Raw genomic sequence first — 12,090 nt, 5'->3', positions numbered from 1 at the left:
TACAAGGATCTAATAGCCTTGAAGATGTAGAATCGCAGCAATTACGGTTCCCTTCAAGCCAGCGGCTCGCAGGGGCCCCAGCCCCGGTGCCCAGCTCGATGCGGAGCCCGGGCCCTCTGCGCCTGTCTGGCCGCAGCCCCGCCACCACCGCCACAGCCGCCGCCGCTGCCGCCTCCTAGCATGGGCCGGTGCATTATTAATAGGAGCTCCGGCGGCTGGGGGGAGATGGCATGTCACACAGACACGAAGCAGTCTAGGCTTTTTTCCGGGGTCTCAGCATGCTCCTGCTTTTCCCTTTATCTCCACTCCTGCCCACCAGCTCTCCAAAAATTAATTCTGCCCAATAATACTGTCACTGTCCAACTGTTTGGGGCCAGAGGCTAGATGTCCTCACATTCTGCTGGCCGGAGGGTTCTGCACCTTTCCTCTGGAAACAAACAAACAAGGCTTGGCGCAGGGGTAGAGGAAGAGGTGAGAAGGCTCTCATTGGAGGCCTGGCTGGGTTCTAATGGAGTCACAGAATGGCACAGCTTTGAGAACCTTGAAAAGCGTCCCTTCTGATCCGCATGTGTGTGTGTGTTTTAAATACACAGGCAGCCACTAAGGTACAAAGAAGAAATCACCACAGGGAACATAGCATTTAGACCTATGAGGGACTCAAAAAGGGTTCCCAAAGCTGTCATTTTGTAGAAGTGGGGGTTGTATATGAGAGGAGTGGGTGGTTATCATTTTATTTTTACACATAGGCTAGGTTGGTCTTCCATTTAATTTTTTTGGAGGCAGAGTTAAGTGACTTGCTCTGAGTCACCCAGCTAGCAAGTGTCTGAGTTCAGATCTGAATTCAGGTCCTCTTGACTCTAGGGCAGGTACTCTATCATTCAGTTGTAGAAAGGGGACATTTTCCTCACCCCAGAGGATTATAGATAGGGGGAGGGAGGGGACATCAGAGGCCATCTAGGTAGGCTATCTTTTATTTTACAGATCAGGAAACTGAAGTCGAGGGAGGGTCTGACTAACTCAGACCGACACAGGTACGAAGGAGCAGAGATGGGATTTGGACCCAAATTCTCTAACTCCACATTTAGCATGCTTTCCACTACACCATCAAGTTTTTGACACCTCTTTCCTGAAGACTGATTCTGCATTTAGAGGATTTGGGTCCAAATCTTACCGCTGACACTATCTGTGTAATTCTAGGCAATTCACTTACCTTCCCTGGACCTGTTTCCTAATACGTAAAGTAAGGCGGTTGTACTAGCTGGCCTCCAAGGTGCCTCCCAACTCTAAATTTTTAATTTTATGTTGTAAAGAGGACATTCCCATCCAGTGATGGGACTCAAAGCCAACATGGCACATACAAAAGAAAAGCATCCTGGAAAACATAAACCCACATCTTAAGGATCTGAGCCCCTTGATTTCTGTCCCTCCTCTTTTTATAGAAGGAGACCAGAAAGGTAAATGACTTATTGAAAAACACAAATTAGGAGTGAGAGAACCCATAAACTTTACCATATCCAGTCATTTTCTTAGCCACACAACCCACCCACTCTCTACCTCGAGATTCCACTTGTTGGGTAGGTTGGATCAAAGCCCAAGAAACTCCGTTTTCCAACAATTAAATGGCCCTCAGTGTTAGAGAAACCATTAAGGTTAATTCAGTCCATAGCATCAGACCTGTCTCAGACCTTTCATCTGCTGGCTTATATCACTAGGGAAGCCCACCCTCCCAAAGGGAAGTTTGGACCAATGGCTGAAGATGAAGTGAATCTTTGCTGGCCCAGTGCTCAGAGCAGATAGGAACTGGACTCTCTTAGATTCACAACAGGGAGATGGCTTCTGGGAATATAACCTTCCCTTGCCCCCCTGTCATGCTTGTGATCCTCCTTGTGTCTTGGTCACTGGCACTAGGGGGAACCTTGTCTTCTCAGCTTCAGGAAGTCTTTTGCTTGAGGCCAAAGGCAGTCTCTCCCTGCACCCTCCCTTCCCTCCCAAATATATTGTAGGCATAAGAGCTTTTGGAGAAGTTTGAGATTTTTTTTTTTAATGGGCAGAAATATCTGCCTGTTAAACTTTAACTACAACTGTACCCAAAGCCCGTCTGTCTAGCAGCAGGTGGGCTAGTGAGAGGCCCGGTCCTGCTGGGATATAACCAGCTGTTCCCATGAATGAATCTCAAGTAAATTAACAAACACCACACAAACCTGTCAATTGAATCATTCTTGATTACTGTAAACGCTGGGTGATCCGGGTGGGGGCCTTCCTCTCCAGCCCCTCCTGCCCCGGAGTAAGCTTCTTTGTGTCCAGAGGAGCTCCCACTACCCTTCACGCCCTGTACAGCCAGGCCTTGCTGCTGCATTCCCCAGAGCTGCTTTTTTAAACAGTAAGTGGTGATTGGGTTCTAATTCACCCTGCATCTCACTGCCAGATGAATCTTCCACAGACACCATTCCTTATTCTTATCTTGTCTCCTCTCTGCTTGAAGACTTGTAGTGGTTCCCCATTGTCTACTGAATCAAGTCCAGGCTCCTTAGCTTGGCATTCAAGGCTCCCCATAATCTGATCCTAGATTGCCTTTGCAAGATTTATTCTTATTCTCTCTGTATGAACACATCCTCTGTTACAGGCCATCCCTTGAATAGGCCATATACATTTTTGCCTCTGAGATTTTGTTCATATCATTCCCCTTACCAAAAGTATCATTTTCCATACCTATGCTTTCCCATTCACCCACTTTCTTCATATCCCCAAAGCTTAGCACACTGCCTGGGACATAGTAGCTGCTTAGTGAGTGCCTGTTGACATGACTTCCCTTGCCTTGACTTACATGAATCTCCCCTATCCTTTAAGAGTCAGCTCATCCTTCATTAAACCTTCCCTCACTGACTCAGTTCATGCTGATCTCTCCATCCTCTGAAACCTGCAGCATTGGATTATATGTGTGGAACACATATACCGCTTTGTGAGGTAGAATTATCTCATTAGATAACTTTTTGCACGTCTATTCTTCATTTTGCCAAGCTTGTTGGCATAGTGCAATTGAATGCTAGACTTGAAGTCAGGAAGACCTGAGTTCCAATCCTACCTTAGTCACTTCTTGCATATGACCATGCCTAGTCATGTTTATCTATTCTTAGTCTCAGTTTTTTCCATAGCAAAAAGGGGATAATAATGGCATCTATTATATAGAGATGTAAGGATCACTCTATAGAGCAACTTGCTAATCTTAAAACCTACATAAATGTTTATCATCATTGTCATTAATATTATTAAGTTTTTGAGGATATGGACCTTGATGTATTTATTCCATGCTGTTACCATCACAGTGCTATCTATGCACATAAAAAGCAGTCTATTAATGTTTGTTTTGAATGAATGAAAAAAAAATCCCTTTTCATTGGCCTACAGAATGAACCATCTGGGGATCCATAGAAATTGAAGGATTCCTCCAGAGTGCTGGAGACAGTAAGGGGAAGAGGAAGGGAATAAGCATTTATATAGCACCTACTATGTGCCAGTCACTCTGCCAAGCACTTTACAAATATCTCATTTGATCCTCACAAAGACTCTGCAAGGTAGGTGCTGATATTGTCCCCATTTTACAGGGAGTGCGTCTGAGGTTAAAGGACTTGCCTAGGGTCACACATCCAAGAAAGTGCCTTAGGGCACATTTGAACTCAGGTCTTCCTGATTCCAGGCCCAGCACTCCATACCAGTTAGTTACTTCTACATGCAGTGTAGCTGGCTGTAGAGTGCAGGAAGCTTGGGCTCCAGCTAGACCAGAATTAATGAACAACAGGCTGTGTGACTTTGGGGAAATTATTGGATTTTTCTGAGTCCCATTGTTTTGTGCCATCAGAAGTCAGGAATTTTTCCTACCTCCATACAGTGATAGATCAATGGGGTGTTACATAGCAGGGGATGTTGAGTTTCTTGGAAGAAAGAATTTAGGTAAGGAGAAACTGATTTTCATAGCATTCTCTTCCTTATTTTTATCTCATATGCAGGGAAATCCCACCGGCACTATCTGGTTCTGGTCTCAGACCCCACTTCTTCCTTGCAGAGGCTGCCAGTTATGGGTTTGGCTTCCCCTGGACCTCCTGGAACTGCCCCCATTTCAGTTCACTGTTGACTTGAGAACTTGGACAGCTGGGAGAGGCTGGGCTAGGCAGATACTCTGCTGGAAGAAGCCAGATGGGACAGTATTTGGGGGGAGAGCAATGCAACATGCTTTAAAAACTGCTGTGGCACTAGGAAAGCATCAGGCATAGAGCAGGCATTTAAGACATATTTGCTGATAATGTTGTGCTTTTATACTCAAAATGTCCAAATTTGTTACAATATTCTACCTCACAACCAGACAGAGATTAACTCCATTTTCCAGAAGGATAAACTGAGACCCAGCGAAATTATAAAAATTGACAGAGATTGCCAGCATCATGAAGTGGGAATCAGAAGTCAGGATCCCACAGATTTACAGGATAGAGTTCTTTCCAGATTCGATATGCCTAAAGCACAGATCTGATCACTTTTTTCCTCGATGAAGAAATTTCAGTGGTTACCTCTTGCCTCTATAATAAAAAACACATGCCTCCATTTGGCATATAATACTCTTGGCAATTTGAGTCCAACCTATCAGAATAGACTGAATGTGCCAATCAATCAAGCATTTATTAAGTATACTGGATTTCCACAGACACTCTCTCTCATGCCTAGAATGTTCTCTTCTTACTTCCCTAGCTCTCTCCACCTCCTGCCCCTTCCTAGTACCCCACCTCCAACCCAGTGACTTGTTCTCTCCTTTCTCCCAAATTATTTTCCATATGGTTTGTATTTAATTCTTTTGTGTATGTATTTCCGCGCCCCCCCCCCCCAAATAAGATCCTTGAAGGCAAGAACTATTGAAGGCTGTTTCTAGCACAATGTCTGATATATAAAAGGTACATAAATGTTTGTAGAATTAAATCAAGTTGAATTCCATTAGATCATATTTATTTTTAATAAGGAGAGATTTTATTAGGGTTCAATGAGGCTCTCTGGTACTGGAAGCATCAGTAAAGACTGAAGTCTATATAATCTAACTGGACAGAATCTTCTAGAACCAAGGACTTTTGACCTATCGGTAGGAGTCAAGAATTGGATAATTGGTAACAGTAATAGAAGTATCTAATCAGATTAGTAGGGATGAGAAATTGATAGTTAAGAAAGAGGAATGAGGGAAAAAAAAGAAAATAAGGGAACAGAAATGGGGATTAATTTAATATATTAATAAATTTAATAAATTAATATTTGTGTTGGAGATGAATGAGTAACAGTGGAGATCCACTCCTTATGAATAGGCAGTTAGGAGTATTAAGTAAACCATTCCAAATAGCTTCCTCGCCCTTCAATTATTTATCCAATGAACAAACATATTGAGTGCCTTCTGTGCCTGTCCCGAAATGGGCACAAGATAACAGAGGAAGATGAAAACTCTTCCTTGTTTCCCCCTTGTCCCTTTCCTTTCCTCTTTTCCATTTTCCCAAAGTTTGAAGCAATGTATTAGAATAAGAATATGTTAGGGGCAGATGGGGAATAAGTTTAGGTCCTTTCCCCCATCTCCATCTGGAGTCATGATAGCAATAGACTTATAAGAATCCTAGATTTAGAGCTGAAAGGGATCCCAGAGGCCACTGAGGAAGTTGGCTTTTTACAGATAAGGAAAATGAGGCACAGTGAAATTGAATGGCTTATCCAGGGTCACATAGCTAGTAAAGTTATAAAAAGGAAGAGAAACTGGATATTGACAAAGGGAAGAAGGAGGAAAAATCAGAAAAAGAAGACAGAAGGAGGGGTACATATTTTGTGTAAAGGTTACACCAGAACACTTAACTAGGGGTTTCTGGACTTTTTTGATAACTGTATTTAAGTATAGTTGGTTTCCTTTGTAATCCTATGTATTTTATTTCATGCATGTAACAACATTATTCTGAGGACTCCATGGATTTTACCAGACTGCCACAGGGGTCCATGACACACACACACACACACAATTAAGAAGTCCTGCATTATATACCTTCCAGCACTACTTGTGTACTTTGAGGTCCCCTCGACATCTTGGATTTTATTAGCCTAAGATTCTAAATCAGAGGTTAGAGGAGAGAAAAGAAGGAGAAAATAGGATTTTGTCCAGGGGAAGGAGAGAGCAAGAGGGTAAAAAATGGGAAAATCTCCTTAGGACAGAGCAGTGAGAATGGAGGACCTAACAGGGAAAGTTTGCCAATGTTACTGTGCAAAATTGGGAATAAGTGATGGAGGGGAAGCAGAGAGTGAAAACAGGAAAAGAAGACCAAATGCACAAGTTGCAAAAAGAAAAATTAAGAGGACCCAAGTGGGAGGAGAAGGGAAGCTTGTGATAGAGGTGGTAGAGGGGGAGGTTGGATGGCACTAAGATTAAAGGGAGGAGGTGCAGGTTGATGTATTTATAGGTATTATAATAATAGGTCACTTTTATATAATGCTTTTTAAGGTTTGCAAAGTGCTTTGTGTATACCTCATTCCCTCCCCAGCCAGTTGTTAAGCATTTGCTAATGTGCCTCTGGTTCCAGCTCAATATTCTGGTTCTTTGATTCTGTAGTAAGGAAGTGGCATTATAGTACTATTCATATTTTTAAAGTGTTCTCATATCAACTCTGTAAATTAAGGAGTGGAAGTATCATCTCCATTTCACAGATAAAGAAACTAAGGATCACAGACAAGGGTGTTTTGGTAAATGTTTAACAACTGGCTCTCTGGAGGAAAAGTCACATAACACATTTTAAAGTTAAATTTGAATTAATAACATTTCCCCCATCATTTTCTTAGACATAGACAATTAACACAACAATAAATCAAGCTCTCTAAAATCTACTGATTTCTGGGATGGTAATTCTCACTCTGAAAATTTAACAACCAGCTCTCCAGAGTTAGTAGGAGCTAGTTCCAGCACAGTCCTAGCGATGAAAGAAAATATGTCTAAGGTTAAATATCAAGATAGTTGAGTAAGTACTAGGACTGAGCTACAAATCTGAGTCTCCTGGCTTCAAGTACAATGTTCTTTCCATGCTGGATTTTTCTAAACCACTTTGTACCTCGGTTACCCTACTGCAAAATGAGAATAATATTTTTCCTATTTAATTCAAAGTGTTAAAGATGTGGTAACCAAGTGTCAGAGTGTTTAGAGTCTTGGTAGCAAAGATAGTTTGGAATTCCAATATCAGAGTGTATTACAATTAGGCAGCAGTTTAACAACTTGGTGGGGCTTATTCAGCACTGTTCTGGTAAATGTTTAATAACCGGCTTTCCTTTAAAAATGTACTCACGATTCTGAGGGAATGCTGAGTTGACTTCAGCACACCTCTGCATTATATAAAAGATTCAGAAAGTGGATACAAGGTCACAGAAAGGATAGGGTGTGAAGTAGCTGGTACGGTTGGGCTGGATCTGAGGCAAAGTCTTACCAGCATGAGTAAGAAGGGGGTGGGGGTGGGAGTAGGGGTGGGTGACCACAGGGCAGGTTCAAGTTAACTGATTTTCCTTAGGCAAAACAATTACTTGTTCCTCCTTTGACCATGAGTCCTTCCCGGTCCTCCATTTAGATGGTAGGACTCAGCTCCCCATCCCCCAAACCCATCAGTTCTGATTTGACTTGAACACCTTCATTTTTCTCAGGGCTCAATTTAGGGCACCTGGAATGTTAGAACACAAAAAGACAAAGCAAAGAGGAAACCATATGTCATCCTAACTGGGAGAGAAGTGCCAGACATTGTGCCTCCAGAGGCCCACGGAACAGAAGGGCGAAGGGAAGGAACAACTTGAAAGGAAAAGAGGAGATCAGAGATTTTAACAGGATGGAAATTGAAAGCACAAACTGATACAAATGCCATCAATGTGCTGAATCTCAACCTGAATCAAAATCTATACAATTTTCTTTTTCTTTCTTTCCTTCTTTTTCACCCTGAGCCACAAAATGAATCAATGGCATTTTCAAAGTTGTCTTTTAAGCACATAGAAACACTATGGAGCATAGAGTTCTGGGCTTGGAATGAGGAAGGCGTGAGTTCAAATACTGCCTTATACTTACTGACATTAATGAAAGCCTTTGGTATTCTGGGACCCTTCTCAGTTCAGGTCAAACTCATATACTCAGTTAGAATCAAAATTTTATTAGGTTTAAGAGAAGTCAAGAAACAGGGACTGGGGATGAGTAAGAGAATGAACACAATGAAAAGACTAAGAAATCTTCACTGGAGTTTCTAAATCTGTAGGGAAGAGGACAATATTCCTTCTAATTCCCCCTCCTTTAGAATGTTACTATCATTTTCAGAACTTATAGTTTTAGGTAGTTTTCTGGCTGTTAATAAGGCAGTCCTCCATATGCAGCATGAGGGTATCTTTCTGTGGCTTAAAGGGAGGCAGAATAGACATCTCTAGCCTAGTCTACCTCCACCCTTCTCCATGGGAGACTTTAATTATACGAGGAGGAGAAGCAGGAGTTTGGGACCAGAAACTTGGCCATTTTGCTCTCCTCAGAAAGAAAGGTACCAGGCTAGCATTACATCTGTCTGTTCCCTTGAATGTTATTAGTCTAGGGGATGTCATTTTTGGGTTCATCTAGGCTCCTGATCAATTTTTATTAGTGGGGATAGGAGGACATCCAAGGCTTTATTCCCTTCCCACTAAATACCAGTTCCACAATGTACATGCACATAGCAGGTAGTAAGGAAAATAATTTATTCAAATTAACAGCAAACCACAAATCAGAGAGAGTTTACTTAGGAGAATATATACCAGATAATACAGAAGGAAGGAGCTCTCCCATTGGGAACAAGGTAACTCAACTCAATGGAGAGAGGGAGTCCAAGAACTCACCCAAATGGAAGTTTCCTGAAATTTCTAGTGCAGCAGGTTGTGGATAGAGAACATGATGGAGACTATCAGCTCTTTCACGTTAGCATCTTCCCAGGGTTTTATTCACCCTTCAGTAACCTGAAGTGGGATTGGCATTGTCTGTCTTCTCTCTTGAAGCTCAAAGAGGAGCCCAAGTTGGCTCAAGAGACAAAAGGAGAATGAAGAGACTGCTATTGTCCTCTCTCATACTCTTGACTACTTCTCCCCACTCCTTGATTAGGTTTGGGACGTTGATTTTCACTAAGAAGAGAAATTCTTATACCAATTGGCTTTGGGACTTGGGTCACATGGATTTTTATGATTTGGGTCAGCTATGGGGTATAGTGGGAGGCAGTTTTGCATAAGGGAGAGAACATTGGGTTTAGAATCAGAAGATCTGTGTTCTAGTTCTGACTCTGTCGCTTCCTAGGGCAGTGGGGAGGTGACTTGGCCCTACAAGGTCTCAGTTTCTTTATCTGTAAAATGAAAAATTTGGACTGAAAGATCAATATGCGCAACAGAGTGATATGGCATCCAAAAATCTAGTGCCAGTCTGTATTTAGGGGAGGAACAGTGTCCCTAACTAGGGAGGAGATAGTCCTGTGGTGTCTGAGTCAGACCACATCCAGTGTGTTGTATTCATACCTTGGTTCTGCATCTTAAGAGGGACATTGAGAAGCTGGAGAACCCCAGAGGAGGGCAGGGAGGAAGATGGAGGACCTAGAACGTATGCTATATAAGAACTGGTTGAAAGGAAGTAGAGATATTTAGCTTGGAAAAAGGAAGACTTAGGAGGGACACGGTAATTATCTTTAAGTTTTTGAAGGGATCTTGCTTGATCCCAAACTAGCAGCAATGGATAAATGTTGCAAAAAAGACAAATTTAGGGTTGATATAAGGAAGAACTTCCTAATAATTAGGGTTATCCAAAATTGCAATGTATTGATTCCAGGGTAGTGAATTCCCTTACTAGAAATCTTCAAGCAAAGGATAGGTGACTACTTCTCAGGTATGTATGTATACACACGTACACACACATGCACACACACACATATACAGAGACAGAGCTAAAGAGACAGAGAGAGAAGAGAGAGAGAGAGAGAGAGAGAGAGAGAGAGAGAGAGAGAGAGAGAGAAATAGTATTGTTATTCAGGTATAACTGACTACAAGGCCTGGTCTCTTCTAGTTCTAACATTCTATGCTTCTGTGTTTTAAAGAACAAATTTTTAGCCTAGCTTCCTGTTTTACAGCTCCATAGTGGAGAAGTTAGAACTTAAAGCTACTTGAACACAGGACTTCTGTCTTATTTGAAGGAACTTTATCTTTTGGAAAGACTTTACACAAGTGACTTAGCTTTTCTGAAGTTACTTGTCAGTTTTCTCACCTATAAAATGGGAGACAAAAATGATGCACTCCCTTACCCACAGGGTTGTTGTAGGAGAAGACTTAGGAGGGACATGATACCTTCCTTCAAGTCTTTGAATGGCTGTCAAGTTGACATGTTTTGCTTGGCCCAAGAGTGGATAATTAGAGAAATATGAGCTTTGATTTTAATGCTTATTCTGAACCCATCTCATATTCCTCCAAATATATATCCTATGCAGATAGGTGATTCATAAAAGAGGCAGCATGGCATAGTGCTGAGCTTGGAGTCAGAAGACCTGGGTTCAAATCCTATGTCAGACACTTTTGTTCCAGACAAGCCACTTATAACCTTTCTGAGACTCAATTTTCTTATCCATTAAATGGAGATAATAATAGAACTTGTCTCACAGGGTTGTTGTGAGGATGCAATGTGTGTGAAGGACTTTAGAAACCTTAGTGATGACCCAGGGTGCAGTGGATGACCTTGGCTAAGCTCTAAGCATTCTACAGTCTACTCCAGCTACCTTCATGGCTGTTGGAACAAATTGTTCTCATCCACTCATTGCACTGAGGGAAGTCTTCACATGTTTCGCATGATAGACATCCCCTACTTCACTGACAGGTTTGGGGCCTGCTGCTTGCCCTCCACCTGGTTTAGCCCATCTGCTAAGGTTGTCTTACCTGGATATGGCAGCTGCACATGCTATAGCTTCTTGGAGTCACCAATGTATAGTCTTAGTTACCTGATGGCACCAAGCACCTATGGGTCGCACAGTCAGGAGCTATTAAAGGGAGGTCTACAATCTAGGTCTTGATGCCAAGACTTATGCCAAGATCTACCTTGCCACCCTTCCTCTGAGTGCTGGCTAGGGGTGGTGCTCAGGAAATAAATACTTGTTGGTTGGTTGATGGCTGGAGAAGTCAACCAAGGGGACCAGATAAGAATCAGAATGGCTCAAATCATTCTTGATATGGAGTTGGAGATGTTTCCTCAAGCTTTACAGAGCTTTCCTCCTTTGCTCTGCATCCTCTTCAGCATACCAGGTGATAGGAATTTGGGAAATAGGTTTGAGAATGGGTCTAAAAATGGAGCAATAAGGTAGGATTGGGGCATTAAGATCATAAGTTTAGAGCTGAAAGGGACATTAGAGGTCATCTGGTTCAAGCTTCTAATTTTACACATAAGGCAACCGAGACTTGGAAAATTTAAGTGATGTGTCCAAGTTCACCCAAGATTTCAAAGCCAGGTTCTTTGACTCCAAATATAGTTCTTGTCCCCAGAAGCACACTAAAGTCTCACTTTTCAGTCTTTCTCTCTGGTTATTTAGAATGAGGTAGAAAATAAACTTTGAAGAGCAGAGTGAAAGTTGTAAGGACCATTTCATCCCTGAATTTCCATTTTCTCTGAGTTCTTCTTTACTGAAGCAAGGGGCAGGCACACTTTGCAAGGAAGCACAGCAGAAGGGGATTTATCTATCCCCAATCTCCCCATTCAGTCCCTATTCTCCCTCAGGACCCAGCAGGGTGGCAGAGCCTCCCATCTTCACCAACTGCCTTGTCTGGTTTCCCCTTTTCCCTGGTAGGGAGGCGTGGTTATATGAAACAACTGCTCCCTCTTCCAGGTATAATCTCACCAATTACAGAGGAGGGGCTGATTACATTGCCTTGGCCTGTCTGCTGGGCTCATTAAGGAGCACACGATTTGCATTTCAACATGTGTAAACTCCATACAGCTGGCATGGGGGTTTTCACATGGCTGGGATTCGCACGTGCCTTCCTTAGCTCTAGTCGCTGGGGCGGCTGTTTTTGTAACCATGCAGG

The sequence above is a fragment of the Notamacropus eugenii genome, chromosome 3, assembly GCF_028372415.1.
Source record: "Notamacropus eugenii isolate mMacEug1 chromosome 3, mMacEug1.pri_v2, whole genome shotgun sequence".
Classification (NCBI taxonomy): Eukaryota; Metazoa; Chordata; class Mammalia; order Diprotodontia; family Macropodidae; genus Notamacropus; species Notamacropus eugenii.
The sequence above is the reverse complement of the archived record's forward strand: the minus strand, read 5'-3'. Positions refer to the sequence as shown.